Here is a 15,691-nt window from a genome sequence, read left to right as displayed (position 1 = left end):
CCCTTTTTTTTTTCAGAGGACGCTTTTCAGTGTAAATGAATCACGACCTTTAAATATAATTTTGCAACAGTATTTCTCCAGTAATCAGAGATTGTGACTGGTCACCATAGATTATAAAATCTTAGCAATTACTTAATACCAGCAAATGTTTGGGTCTTCCCAGTCACTGTCATATAGACATCTAAGATCTCAAAGGAGTACCATGCTTATTTTTCAGGGTAGTGTATAGCATCAGAGTTTATAATCACTGTCTAATTTACTGAGAGAAAATGCAAATTAATCAGTCTCACTTATAATTAAGATATGTGAAGTAATAGAGTCTCAATGATATCAACATGCATATAGTGTAAAAAGTTGCACAAAATTGAGATCAAGATTGAAGAACTTAACTGAGATTCATGATTACTAATTCAGATCATGCTTCATAGTATCTTCACAGGTTATTTGTCTCAAAGAAATAAAATGAGATCATTTATCAAGATTCAGAGTTTACAAAAATCAGAGAATATTGTCAGAGAATGACAATCAGAGTTTAACAAACAGAGTATATCATCAGAGAATGTCATCAGAGTTTTATCAATCAGAGTATATCAAGGCAAATTTGTGAGCAATACATATGGTAATTTGATAATTTAAGCTTGAAAGATCTGACCATTATGTTTACTCAGTTCCTGATATCATTCCTAGCTCATTCACCAGCCTAGTAAAGGTTGCTTCACTTAGTGGTTTGGTGAATATGTCTGCTAGCTGCTGATCAGTGGGAACAAAGTGAAGTTCAATGGTTCCTTCCAGCACATGCTCCCTTATAAAATGATATCTGATACTGATGTGCTTTGTCAGAGAATGTTGAACTGGGTTTCCTGTCATAGCAATAGCACTTTGGTTATCACAATATATAGGAATTTTAGAAAAGGATAACCCATAGTCCAACAATTGATTCTTCATCCAAAGAATTTGAGCACAGCAGCTGCCTGCAGCTATATACTCTGACTCTGCTGTTGATGTTGATATTGACTTTTGCTTCTTGCTGTACCAAGAAACAAGTCTTCCACCCAGAAATTGACAGCTCCCACTTGTGCTTTTCCTGTCAATTTTGCAACCTGCAAAATCTGCATCAGAGTATCCAATTAGACTAAAGTCTGATTCTCTAGGATACCATAATCCCAAAGATGTGGTTCCCTTGAGATATTTGAATATCCTCTTTACTGCAATCAGATGAGGCTCTCTTGGATCTGCCTGAAATCTTGCACATAGACATGTGGCATACATTATGTCAGGTCTACTTGCAGTCAAATAAAGCAAAGATCCAATCATTCCTCTATAGTTTGTGATATCCACTGATGCACCAGTATCTTTGTCTAGCTTGGTTGCTGTTGCCATAGGAGTTGTTGCAGCTGAACTGTCTTGCATACCAAATTTCTTCAATAGATTTCTGGTATACTTGGCTTGATTGATAAAAATCCCATCTTCAGTCTGTTTAACTTGTAAACCCAGAAAATAACTGAGTTCCCCCATCATGCTCATTTGGTACCTAGACTGCATGAGCTTGGCAAATCTTTGACAGAGTTTAGCATTAGTGGAACCAAAAATGATATCATCAACATAGATTTGAACTAAAAGCAGATCATTACCAAGATTCAAATAAAACAGGGTTTTATCTATGGTACCTCTAGTAAATCCACTTTCAAGAAGAAATTGAGCCAGAGTTTCATACCATGCCCTTGGAGCCTGCTTTAGTCCATAAAGTGCTTTGTCCAATCTATAAACATAGTCTGGATGCTTTGGATCCACAAAGCCTGGAGGTTGTTCAACATATACCTCTTCATCCAGTTTCCCATTAAGAAAAGCACTTTTGACATCCATCTGGAATACTTTGAACTTCTTGTGAGCAGCATAGGCCAGAAAGATTCTAATTGCCTCCAATCTTGCAACTGGAGCAAATGTCTCATCATAATCAATACCTTCCTGCTGTGAATACCCTTTTGCCACAAGTCTTGCTTTATTCCTTGTAGTGACACCTTCACTATCAGTTTTGTTTCTGAAAACCCATTTTGTACCAACTATGGATCTATCTTTAGGTCTTGGTACTAGGGTCCAGACTTTATTTCTCTCAAACTCATTTAGCTCTTCTTGCATTGCTTGAATCCAGTCAGCATCTTTAAGAGCTTCCTCCACCTTTTTAGGTTCTTTTTGTGACAGAAAGCAATGATGTAAACACTCATTTGTTGTAGCTGTCCTTGTTTGCACACCTGCTTCTGGATTTCCAATTATCAAATCAGGTGTATGAGATTTTGTCCACTTCCTAGCATGTGGAAGTTGGCTACTTTCATCATTGGATCCTCCCCCTTGATCCATGCTCTCTTGATTCTGTTGATCATTCTCTGTAGCTCCCCCTAAATTTGTGCTATCAGAGTTTGAATCAGTATTCTCTGATGAGTTTGAGTCAGCATTCTCTGATGAGTTTGAGTCTTGGGTAGAGTCTGAACCATTCTGATGCTCCCCCTCAACATGTGCTTCATCATCATGAACTTGTAAATTTTCACCAGAGTTTGCTGTATTTTGCTCACAGTCAGAGTTTGACTGTTCATCAGAGTTTGTCGAATCAGAGAATATTTCTTCATTTTCAAAATGCAGTTCTTCATGATCATCCATATCTGCTAAACCCATAATTCTCTTGTCATCAAATGACACATGTATGGATTCCATGATCACCTTGGTTCTTAGATTGTAGACTCTGAAGGCCTTTGTTGTCAGAGGATAACCTACAAAAATGCCTTCATCAGCTTTTAAATCAAACTTGGTAAGCTGTTCTGGATGAGTCTTTAATACAAAGCATTTGCACCCAAATATATGAAAGTACTTCAGATTTGGCTTCTTTTTCTTAACCATCTCATATGGGGTCTTGCCATGCTTATTAATCAGTGTTGCATTTTGAGTGAAACAAGCTGTTTGAACAGCTTCTGCCCAGAAATAAGTAGGTAATTTGGCCTCATCAAGCATAGTTCTGGCAGCTTCTATTAGAGTCCTGTTTTTCCTTTCAACTACACCATTTTGCTGTGGTGTTCCAGGTGCAGAAAATTGTTGCACAACACCTCTTTCTTTGCAGAACTCTTCCATTGTTGAATTTCTGAACTCAGTTCCATTATCACTTCTAATGATCTTTACTTTGTCTTCAGATCCATGGTCCAGTAGCTTCACATGATCCATCAGATGCAAAGCTGTTTCATCTTTAGAGTGAAGAAAATATACCCAGGTGTATCTGGTATACTCATCAACAATGACAAGAGCATATTTCTTCCTTGCAATGGATGGTACATTAACTGGTCCAAATAGATCAACATGTAGAAGATGATATTGCTTCTTTATTGAGAATTCAGTCTTACTCTTGAAGGATGTCTTTCTCTGCTTGGCCTTTTGACATGAATCACATAGACCATCTGAAGTAAGTAGTGATTCAGGGAGTCCTCTCACAAGCTTTTTCTTTATAAGCTCATTTATGGAGTTGAAATTGAGATGTAAGAGCTTCTTGTGCCACTTCCAACTTTCTTCTGCAGAGATTCTTGTAGATAAGCAAATTGCTTTTCCTTCAGAGTTTGTTGGCAAGTTGATTTCATAAATATTTCCATGTCTGTGAGCAATTACTGCCACCTTGCCTGTTGACTTGCTTACTATCTCACTGTGTTCTTCATAGAAATCAACATGATATCCTCTGTCACAGATCTGACTGACAGAGAGTCAATTGTGTTTTAGCCCTTGAACAAGAGCTACATTTGAGATGATGACATTTCCAAGATTGATGTTGCCATATCCCAGAGTCCTTCCTATGTTGCCATCTCCATAAGAAACACTTGGGCCAGCTTTCTCCACAAACTCTGACAGCAGGGCCTTATTTCCAGTCATGTGTCCTGAACATCCACTGTCCAAGACTAGGATATTCTTCCTGTTGCCCTGCAATCACAAAGACCACTAATTGTTAGTTTTAAGGACCCAGACTTGCTTGGATCCCTTGGCCTTATTAAGTTTGTTAGCTTTTGCAGCGGAATTATTATTATTATCAGAGTTTGAGCTAACAGACTTTGGAACAGAGTTTGTACTAGAAACAGATTTTGTACTTGCAGAACTTTTATTAACCTTTTTCAAAGAAGGTTTCAATTGATAATAATCATAATACAAACTATGATATTCTTTGCAAGTATAAATAGAATGCCATAAACTACCACAATGAAAACATGGATCTTGTGGTTTATATCTAATACTACTTTTTCTAACTCCAGACTTTGTAGGTAAGGAGTTAATGTCCTTGTTCTTCCTGCAAAAATTAGCAAGATGATTAGTATTTCCACAGTTATGGCATGTCTTCCTAGGTGCATTTGGAATAGGCATGTAGTTATTACTCTTGTCTATTCCAATCTTGCCATTTCTATTTTTCCTAGGCTCCTTATCTTTGTTATCAGACTTTACCTCTTTAAGCTTATGCTTAAGCTGTTTCTGAGTCTTCAGTCCTATGTTAACCTGTTTGGGCTTATCAGATTTTAAATTGTTGTTAATCTCTGATTCTGGTCTACTCTGTTTAGACTTAGAGGATTCAGCAACAAATTTAACAGGTTTAACCTTAGGTTTTTGAGTTTTAACAAACTCTGTTTTTGATGACTCAGCTTCTGAGTTATCAGTGTAACCTAGTCCCTTCTTCCAGTTTCCACTACCTAAGATATCCTGAGTAGTTTTGCCTGAATTAGTCCATGTCTTAATAATATCCCTTTCCTTAGCAAGTTTTGATTGAAGAGATGCATACCTCTTTAATAGTTCATCTTTGACAATGACAGCATCATCTCTCTCTTTCTGAACTTCTAACATCTGAACTAATTCTTTTTCTAGATAATCATTCCTTTTCTTTACACTTAGAGTTTCAGATTTTAATCTTTCATTCTCTAAAGTCTGATCTCTAAAGCTGATATGCAAAGTTTTAAGAAACAATCTTAACTCAGTTATATCTTCAATATCAAAGGCAAGAGTAGAATGAGGTACCTTAGCAGTAGATTCAGAGTTGTTGTCAGTGTTTGCCATCAGAGCATAATTGACTTCTTCCTCTAAATCAGATGTATCTGTCCAGTTTCCTTTCTTGGTGATAAAGGCTTTTTCTTTTTCTTTCTTGGCTTTCTTGCACTCAGATGCAAAGTGACCCTTTTCAACACAGTTGAAACAGGTATACTTGTCAGCTTTTCCAGCTTTTCCTTCCTTGCCCTCATTCTTCTTGAAGTTCTTCTTATCATAAACTCTGTCAGAGTTTCTGTCTTTCCTTGAAAAACTTTTGCCTTTGTTGAACTTTTTGTAAGCCAACTTCTTGAAGCTTTTCACCATCAATGCTGCTAACTGCATCATCTCATCATCACTTTCTTCAGAGTCTGAGGGAACATCAGAGTTTGAGTCATCAGAGTTTGATGACTCAATGTCAGATTTTGTGACATGAGCTTTTCCCTTGCTTTTAGTAGCTTCCTCTTGAACTTTTAGAGCAACAGACTTTGATTTGCCTCCATGACGTTTGCTCCTCTGCTCCATCTCAAGTTCATGAGTCTTCAGTCTTCCAAAAACATCATCAAGAGACATTTCTCCAAGATCAAGATTGTCTCTTATTGTAGTGACTTTCAAATCCCATTTTTCAGGAAGAGCCAGAAGGAATTTGAGGTTTGAGTCTTCAAGATCATATTCCTTGTTCACCAGAGATAAGTCATTCAAGAGTTTGACAAATCTGTCATACAGATCTGTCAAGGACTCACCGGATTTTGAGTCAAAGTGCTCATACTCCTGTGTAAGGATGGTTTTTCTGTTCTTCTTGATGGCTTGAGTTCCTTGACATCTGGTTTCCAGAGCATCCCAGATTTGTTTAGCAGTTTTGCACCCAATCACCCTATTAGACATTGCATTATCAAGGGCACTGTGCAGAAGGTGTTTCACCTTTGAGTCTTTACCAATTGACAAGATGTCCTCAGGGGTATAGTCTTTCTTCTCCTTTGGAATCATCTTCTGAGGCTCATCTGCAATCCCAACAGAGAGCTTGGTGGGCATGTGTGGTCCATCATAGATCCTGTCAAGGTATTCTGGATCAACAGAGTCTAGAAATATAATCATTCTCTCTTTCCAGACTGGATATTCAAATGCCTTGAGGACTGGAACTCTAAAAGACGAAGCTTGTGATTTTTCAGACATGATTGTGATTGTGAACACAATCAATAACACAATTCGACAATATAAGAGATTGAAAGAAGTAAACTCTTATTCACAAAGCTTAGTAGGTTACAAAAACTCTCTCAGTGATTTATATATTATCACTAAGAGCTGCTAGGGTTCTTAACAATGTACTCATTAACTCAACTCCTATAGAGTAACCCTAATCTGTGTTTATATAGACACAGTTACAAAATCAATCTCTGGTTTGATATCCTATAAATCAGCTATGTATTCTATCAATCAAAGATTGCTACTGTTTTCTGTTTAGTTTCCATAGTCAGCAAATCACTCCTCTGCTTCTATCCTTCCTTGAAGTATATCCGCTTCTGAGCTCTTTCCACGTGTAAACTCTGATGAGCCTTGACTATGTAAACTCTGATCAGACTTTATCAAACTCTGGTCAGACTTTACTAAACTCTGCTCAGCTTCCAGCTTAAACTCTGATCACTCCTGTTCTAAAACAAACTTTAAGAACATTAGTAATCATCAATTATATCTAACATACTTGTTTTCTTATCAGAGTTGAGTTGATACCTCTTTAATTACATATAGGCTTAACATATGTCTTTCAGAAGAAAATTACCAATTTTAGGACGCTTGTGTTGTAAGGCTCCCACTCTTTCATTGCCTCCAACCATCCATCTCAAAGTGATGTACTGCTTAGAAATCTCTGACCGTTGCATCTTATACAAGTATCGAATAATATGACGACAAAGGATTCCCAAACTTTCAAATTTTCGACAAACACAAGTTATGGTGCCATTCTCGGTGATGATCAAAACATAGTATTTTCTATACTCCTCTTGGACCGTTGTTTTGTATGCCTCGTAATGCTGGTAAATTGCATTGCTCTTTTTCTTAATCACGACATAAGCTCCACTTTCTTTAAGTTCGTGTTGAAAACGTCTAAACATTTCTTTCATGTAAGTAGATGCCGCATGATTCCCCAATGATGATGATGTTATTTTGGATCTTTCCTTGTTCTTTTTTTCATAATCAGCCTCTCTTTCACGTAAATATTGTTTCTCCAACGCTTTCTGTGAATTCTCTATAAACTCTTTCAAACCGGTACTAGCATTGACAAATTCATCGAAGAAAGAATTCATTGACTCACTTCTGGAGGTAGTGGTCATCTCAGTTGTGAAGTGAAGTTTAGTGTAAACACAGACCCACTTGTGTCGAACGGAGTACATATCTTGTAACCAAGAATGGTTCTTCAAATCGTATTTTTAACCTAATGCCTCCCACCTATCTTCGAATTGTGCAACCGTTAGTGACTTGTAGATGCAAGAGTTGAAATCTTCTTTGAAGTGATCATGATTTGCATATAAATGCAATAATATTTCACCAAACTTTGTTCTTATATGCCACCTACAATATAAATGAATTGTGTTGGGTAAAACTTTGGCAATTGCGTTTCCAATAGAAATGTCTTGATCGGTGATGATCGTTTTTGGAGCCACGTTCCCCATAGCCTCCATCCAACTATTAAACACCCATAAGTAAGATTCTTCGGTCTCATCCCTTATCAGGGCAAATCCGAACAAAATCGACTGATAATGGTGATTCACCCCGTTAAATGGCACAAACGCATTCAATACCTATTAGTACGATACGTGGAGTCAAAAACAACATCTCCAAAAATTTTGTAGGCATTGACTGATCTCGGGTCAACCCACAACATGGCCCGCACACGATTTTCCTCGTCCACGTCAACTTTATAGAAAAATTCACCTTAACTATTACGTTTCAATTCTCAAAGTAATGCCAATCCCTCTAAAGCATCACTCGAATCAAACACATAATGTCGAATATCACGCAATACATTCTGAACATCTTGATTACTAAATCCAATATTCTCCCAGCCACCCGGTAACTCTCCTAACATGTTTAAAGTCTTTGAAGGCCTAATACCCGATTTAATCAATGTTTGCCGAATAACGGGAGTTATATTCCTTGGCCTTTGCATGAAAAGCACTTCATCCTTTGAAATCGTTGTGGGATTGTGTTTTAAATTAACCAATGTCACTTCCCATTTCTTCAATTTTTCCCTATGTATAACGTACATCCGCTCCAAGATGTAACGACTCAGAATTTTATGTAGTTATTTATTAATTTGTTATTAATTTTCTAAAAGAGCAAGAATAAAATTTTATATTTTATTCCAATTTGTTGGATTTTCAAAAATAATATTTGTGAGTTACTGCAATTATGTGATTATTTGATTTAATTGTGGTATATGTTAAATGAGCAATTTTATTTGTTTATTTTCTATCCGAGTAAGTAGTTTACAAAATGGGTTTATTAGACTTTTATAAATCAGAGTGGTTCTTTGGTTAAAAAAAATATTAAAATCCGTGTTTATTTATTTTACAATGTTGTCCAATTAAATTACCAGAATATTTCAATTTTGGTATTTTTATGTTTTAACGGCTTTAAAAATATTTATAAATCTTGCAGATAATTATTTTAATTATTTGCTCTCTGAAAATTTTTGGACAATTTAATTTAAATATATAAAAGTAGTCAAAAACTAAAACTTTTCACGGGTTATTCGTTTCGGAAATTTTAGTGTTTTTGGGTATTTTCAGTTGTTTCGAAAACATTTTCGAACCCCATATTAATATTAGGGTTAAAATTTAGTTTTTTTTAGATTATTGGGAGTGTAATTACTTATATCTGAGTATAATCTACTTCTATATATTAAAAGGGGACCAGGGGCAAAAAGAGCCAAAAAAATGCCTGTGAAGTTACAAATATACCCTTAATTTACACAGAATTTCAGTAATGCCCTGGTCTCTTTGTTTTCTTCATTCTCTCTGCTGGTTTCTATCGTCCCTCTTCTCTTTGCCGCTCCTTACCCGCAATTTGTGTTCGGTAATGGATTGCCTCGCCAAGATTGAGTTTCAGGGGAAATGTTTGCTTCAATATTAGTGTGTGTATAAATTGAATTTACGCAGCACACCCCTCCTCCCAATGGATAGTTCCCCAAAACAACGTGGCAGGCCGAAGCCCTCCGGACACGACATTTTTGGTCTCTCTCTATCTATACATATCTACCTATTACTCTTTTCTGACGTTAGTGTGTTTTAATAGTTGTTAAATTCAATGCACACAACTTGTTTGATTAAACGTGTGAAAGAAATTGCTTGCTTGCTAATGGGGTTTGAGGAATTTGTTGGTACGCCGATCAAACGATGAGGTTTATTGATGGGTCTAGGGAAATTTTGAAGGTGCAGAAAATTCGGAGAATCGTGTCGCATACCGGGTTTTATTGCTTCACAGCAGTTGTTACTTGTGCCTACACTAATAACATGTGAGTTTGGTCCTAACTCTAATTCTGAAATGTAAATAAAATTGGTGGTTTTTATTGGTTTGTTGATTTGGGTTATATAGGACCCAGCTGGAATGGAGCTTTTGACTAATGATGTCAAGGTGTGTTCGATTCTTGATTATTTGGTGGTGATTGGACTATGTGTTCATCATGTAGAAGCTTATCTTTATTGTTGTTGTAGTTATATGTGCTCTTGGCAATTGCTTTGAAATCGAAGAGTGGGGACCAATTGAGTGGTGCGTAATGTCTGATCATTTCGCCCGTCAAGGGAAATCCCCGTTTGAACATCACGTTGTAAGTCTTTCAGTGTTCCATAATCTTCCCCCTCTATTATTGGCATGCCGTATTAGAACCAGAATTGACAATATATTCTGTCAAGCTATTAGTTGCTATTGCGCAACAAAGTGTGTGACGTAACTCAGCATCAAATTTTTATGTCAGAGTTGTCTTTGAGAGGTTATATAAAAAATATTAGTTAGGTAATGGCGTCGTTTCATTGGTATTTTAAAATTTTAATCTCTTTGCTTAATTGCATATGATAGATAATTACACCGCGGAAAATATCACCCGTGAGCAAGCAGGTTTGTGGTGCAATGGGTTTATCTATTAATCCTGTTAATAGCTTTGTAAATTTGTAGCTGCATTTGCTCGGGCTGAGCCATACTTGATCAGCGCCGAATATACATTCATAAACTTTGAGCACCTATCTTGCCCCCTCACTTTCTGTAACTCATGTTTTTTCACGATTGAATTCAATTAGCAGCCAAATCAAGCTGTTTGTACACCTTTGATTGTCTCAACTCTGCCCGATTCTTTTCACGCCAGTCATTTATTTGGACCGTTACGATTATAATACAGAGCATGGCATTTTTGTAATAATATAATATGTAGGGATAAGCTAATAATTTCAAGCACCTTTTTTCAGCTCTTTTTGCCCTTTGTCGCCATATAATATATAGAAGTAGATGTTGCATGTGATTAGTTTACAAATTTCCTTATTTAACTTTATTTTTATGTTCATTTTTGCGTCTTCGCAGGGTTGGGGTTGTGCTTACCGATCACTACAGACCATCATTTCTTGGTTTAGGCTCCAGCATTACACTTCACACAGGTACTTGAGAGTCCTTTTAACTTTGCTAAAGTGTGCTTTTTTAAAACATCTATAGTAATATATTTGGGTTCATTTTTTCTGTAATAGATACATTCTACATGAATCTGTGCCTTGATCCCGACTATCTTTGTTGTACTTTATAGACGAGCAGTTCTGTAGTTATATGCTGTGTTGTTTGGTTACTTCCTAAATTCTAGATAAATAGTTTTCTTAAGAAATGGAAAGATTTATCGAGATATGAAATGCTTTCAAATTATAGATTCCAAAATAAGAGGATTGGTGTAATACCAACAGATTTAGTTAGGAAAAAAACTAATGTGACTAGAGAATTGTCTATTGTGGATTACAGATTAATTTTATTTCTTGTTTCTATATGAAAACAATAATTTAATAAAGCAAGCTTACGAAAAATCATGAGATTAACACTGACAATGGCCATGAGATGCAATTTAACCTTTTAAAACAAATCAAAACATCTTCATGCTCTATAAGATATTTAAGGTACAGGAGTAACTGTCAAGTCATAATTACCTTCCAAAATCCATGCAATTTTTTTTCATACTCTACCAAAGCAACAAGTAATCCCTTTTTTTTAAATACCAGATGAATTTTGCAAGCTTGCTCAGGATTCACCACCTGCCAACAAAATCCACAAACAGAACACTTTAAACAAAATAAAAAGTGATGGCTTCTAAGTGGTAATTCTGCTTTTTATATTAAGGCATTACATGTAGGATTAATGTATACATTGTCTCAAACAGGTGAGCTGTAATATTATAAATGTAGGATCAGGAGATGAAATTCTTGAAAAATGTCGTGAGCTGGCCTTGCATTTTGAAACCCAGGGAACTCCCATAATGATTGGTAAGTCAGATTCAATATCAGCTGGTGTCGACGTCTGATAACAAGAAAGCAGAATACAAAGATGATGAAATATCAGCTGACGTCAAATATCCAGTGAAGCATGCACTCTCTCGTGAGCTACAGGTATCATCATGTATTCATGTTAATTGCATCGACATTATGTCCCCATACCTCTCTTGCTTCTTTACGACTGCAAATGCATTTTTCTGGTTCCCAGGAACCGCATCGGAGAATTTACCACCAGTATCTCTTTTTGCGAGCCAATCTTAACATCAAAGATCAACAAATACAATGTCTTAGGGTTTGTTACTTACACACTCTTAATTGTTATATTCGTTTTCTCTCTTTGTATTTCTTGGATGATGATGATTATTAGTGAAATTATCTATCTTGGATTCGATTGTATTGTTTTCCATAGCTTATGATTATCTTCTTGTAGGCTCTCTGTTGTCTTTGTGTATTTTTATATTAAAATTTTGCCCAGTGCTATGCTATAATACTCTGTCGTTTTCGTCTTTCGAGTCAGTGTCATAATCATAGCCGCTACTCTCTTGCTTTCTTTAATTTTAGGTTACCTTTGTTTCTAATACTAGGGAAATAGGTGGACAAATTTTCATTTATGTACTTGCTAATGTTGCACACATTATGATAGCAGCAGGACGGTTTCTTTATTAAAAATAAATGATATTATTAATGCTTTGCTTGTATATCCTAGAAATTGTTATAATATATCAGGTGTCTTCTTTGATTTATGTCATTGTCCCTTTCATGCTGGGTAGTCTTTTGCTTTGTTCTTAGTCCACTGATTTTATGAGTATTAGGCCGAGTCGAGTATGAATGCCCAAACTGTGAAGACATTTGTACAAGAAAACCAGAAATTGGCTATGGAGTGCTCAAACTTACTTTCTCAGTGTAAGAAGTGGGAGCGAGAGTGTGCTCAAATTTTAAGTGAATCAGTTTAATCTTTACCTCGTAATCTGGTTAAATGGACTTAAAAACTTTTGAAGTTGATCAAATATTATGTAATAGTTTTACAAGATGGTACTCATTGTGGTCTTTTCTTTTTGTGGCATATGTCAGGTAATGCGTAACTCAAAAAGTTTCCATCTTTTATTTGCTTTCAAGGGAGGTGGGGGAGTGCCATGGTTGATTCCGATCAAGATCGAACTGCAGTTGCAGCGGCGACAATGATAGGAGGAGAGAGCAGTAAAGGGAAGGTTGTGGGTTCAGTGATTCTGTTCAAACATTTAGTGATTCCGTTCAAATCAATTAGTGATTGGTTGTACGTTTGTACAATAACAAGTTTGTATTTGAGCACTTGCTTATATCCCTCCTTATTTTTAGTTTTAGATTTATCCAATATCCCTCCTTACTCATTCCTCAACTCTCATTGGGTATTTGCTTCTATTTTTTAAAATTCTTATTCATACTGAAAGTTTTAGCTATTTTTCAGACTTTTTTCTGGAGCCGGTGTTCAAATATATATTGTAGTAAAAATTGAGCTAAAATTGAGGGTTTTACGCTAGTTCTTTTATTTATAATGAAATAGGCTGCTGCGTATACAAGGCCTGTACACTTCGGTAGCTTGTAATCTAGATAAATATCAGTTGGGTATTTTATCAGGAAACAGGGAGATAAACACAAAAACAGAGCAAGGCGGTGGATAAATTGGGGATCGAGCCAATTAGGGTTTCTCCTCCTTTTCTTGATCTCAATCGATCAAGCAGCGGCCCAGGTGAGAACTGATTGCCTCTGTATGTTTATACATATGTGATTGTTGTGTGCTGCGATTGGTGGCGGTGGCTGTGGGTTTAGCATCGGAGATGGGGAGTTGCAGGAGAGTTGCGAGGTTGAAAGGAAAAGGGAAGAAGGGAGGGCTGGTGGCGCTGGATGGTGTGGTGAAGCGTCGTCGCGCCTTGGACAGCCAGCGGTGGTTTGGTCAGAGTCGATTGCAGCACTTGTGGGTTATTCTGGTCGAGCTTCGTCGGCAGCAATGGGGAAATAGAAGGCTGGGAAAGGATGGAGAAAGGGGGCGCTAACGGAGAGGTTATGAGAACAAGCAAATCGAGATGATGGTGGTTCATTGTTGGGTTGTAGAGTTGGCGACAGATATGGCTGTGTTGCCGAGAGAGAAAATAGAGGTAAGGGGTTTGGCTGTTCGGAAACAGAGGGGGCAGCGCAAGAGAAAGAACAGGGGAACGGTGCTGGTGTGTACAGGCCGGCGTTAGTCGCCGGAGTTAGGGTGGCTGACGAGGGAATTTGAAGAAGAAAGAAAGTGAAGCTTTTCATGTGTGTTTTGTTGTGTATATGTGTGTGCTTGTATCTGGTGATGAAAGTCGTGTTGGATTAGTTTGTAATCGAAGAGGGGCTGTGGTGTGGTTGAATGGGCTGAGTTCAGTGAAGGTCGGAGGCGTGGCGGCACTGAACTGCCATGGCTGGGTGAGAAAGAAAGCAAAGGTAAAAGGCGGAACAAAGGTTGTCAATTGGAATTTTCGAGATCAGAGGACAGGCGTGTGTTTATGTGTGTGTTTTATATTGAAAACCAATGGTAGACTGTGGTTATGAAGATTGATTGAGGTGTGTGTATGGATGCTCGAAACCATTGGCTAACGAGGAATTGTGAATGGGTGGTAGACGGCGCCGTGAGGTTACCGAAAGTGATTAGAAATGGAAGGAGGACGCTGTATGGAACAATGAGATGGAGAAAGTACTGGGTCAAAGCAGAAGAATGGATGAAGGTTGGGAGTAATTGGTGGGTGAGAAAGTGGAATGAAATAGGAGTTGCAGTTGAATTGAGTTGGTTTAAGTAAAATGAAAGGAAGCTATAGTATTAGCGGGGGAGTTAGTTAAAATCAGCTGGTGGGGGAAGTTATTTGAAAAGGAAGAATGGTGAAGTAGGAGTGTATGAGTGTTACGAGCTGCAGAGAAAGAATACAATGATGCCAAGAGAATAAAATATGAATGTTATTGTTATTAAAATTGTTATTATTGTTTTTATTAACAATGATAATGACAATAATAATAACAATTTTTTTATATTTTATTGAGCCAATCATAGGTAGTTATCTGTTTTGTATCGTGGAATTGTATATAAATTGTAGTGTTATTTAAATTCCGGATTATATTTATTAATTTAAAATCTGCGACAATTATAAATTTAATTTAGAATTCCAGAAGTTGTTATCTACTTCTGAAAATCAATTATTGATTTCAGATTAAATATTTTATAATGTTGTCGCGTAGATTAATAGTTAAATCCCGGAATTGGTTGTTGATGATAAATAGTTGTTGATTTTAATTGTTGACCCTGACTGATATTTTAATGTCATGCTATATATAAGCTGACGTTTGGACGAGTAATCTGACATTTTGACAAATCTTTATATTATTTTGAGATATGAATTATTGTGTTGTTGGTTTTGAGGTTGCTCGATTTTAAAAGATGTACTGTCCTAAATTATATTATTTTATTAATTTAGTTTGATGAGATTTCGAGCTGATTTAAGATGTGATTGAATTACAATTGGATTTGTAATTCGGATTTCAATTTTATCCGGATATGTATTTTGAGGTGATTAGTGTTTGTATATAATCAAGTATGAGATTATATACACGGGTTATCAGATTATATTTGGTATGAATATTAAAGCATGCAAATTCTCTGTTATGTGCTAATGTGCTTAATTGTAAAACTATGTGTATATATTAATTGCATATAATATATTTATATTGCGAAGGGTAGTAAATATAATTTCGATAATGCGCTTTGGAAAATGCTCTAGATTGTTCTTCAAACTGAGTATTGCTTTGCTGTCATACACAGATTATCGAGACGCGTGCATTCAACAACTTCAGAAGCAAGCAAATAGCGTGACACGGCAAGTCAGAAATATTTTAATAAGGCGATATTGTGCCGTAAGATAGTCCAATAGATTATAGTCATTTCAGAATTAGCGATTGAGGCCAATCTAGGAATCTCGAGTAGGTGACTGTGTGTCACCTGTTTCTGTCAAAGGCAAGTATTTCTAATCTTCTCTTATTTATTAAGAGCAAGTGATTCTATTCCACAACTTTTAATTATTGCCAATGCAACTATTATATTCTGTATTTCAATTCATAGAATATCATATGCTTGGAATATAATTATTGTTCGGTAT

General features: G+C 36.4%; 1 long non-coding RNA gene across 1 annotated transcript; it reads left to right on the top strand.

Annotated features, from left to right (window-relative positions):
• Positions 1 to 9,020: 9,020 nt before the first annotated feature.
• Positions 9,021 to 14,702, top strand: LOC135149104 (uncharacterized). Its single transcript, XR_010287205.1, has 9 exons — positions 9,021 to 9,259; positions 9,397 to 9,541; positions 9,622 to 9,660; positions 9,741 to 9,853; positions 10,597 to 10,670; positions 11,432 to 11,657; positions 11,752 to 11,835; positions 12,356 to 12,446; positions 12,615 to 14,702. It is a non-coding gene; the product is annotated as an uncharacterized LOC135149104 (long non-coding RNA).
• The last annotated feature ends 989 nt before the right edge of the window (positions 14,703 to 15,691 follow it).

The sequence above is a fragment of the Daucus carota genome, chromosome 9, assembly GCF_001625215.2.
Source record: "Daucus carota subsp. sativus chromosome 9, DH1 v3.0, whole genome shotgun sequence".
NCBI lineage: Eukaryota > Viridiplantae > Streptophyta > Magnoliopsida > Apiales > Apiaceae > Daucus > Daucus carota.
The sequence above is the reverse complement of the archived record's forward strand: the minus strand, read 5'-3'. Positions and strand labels throughout refer to the sequence as shown.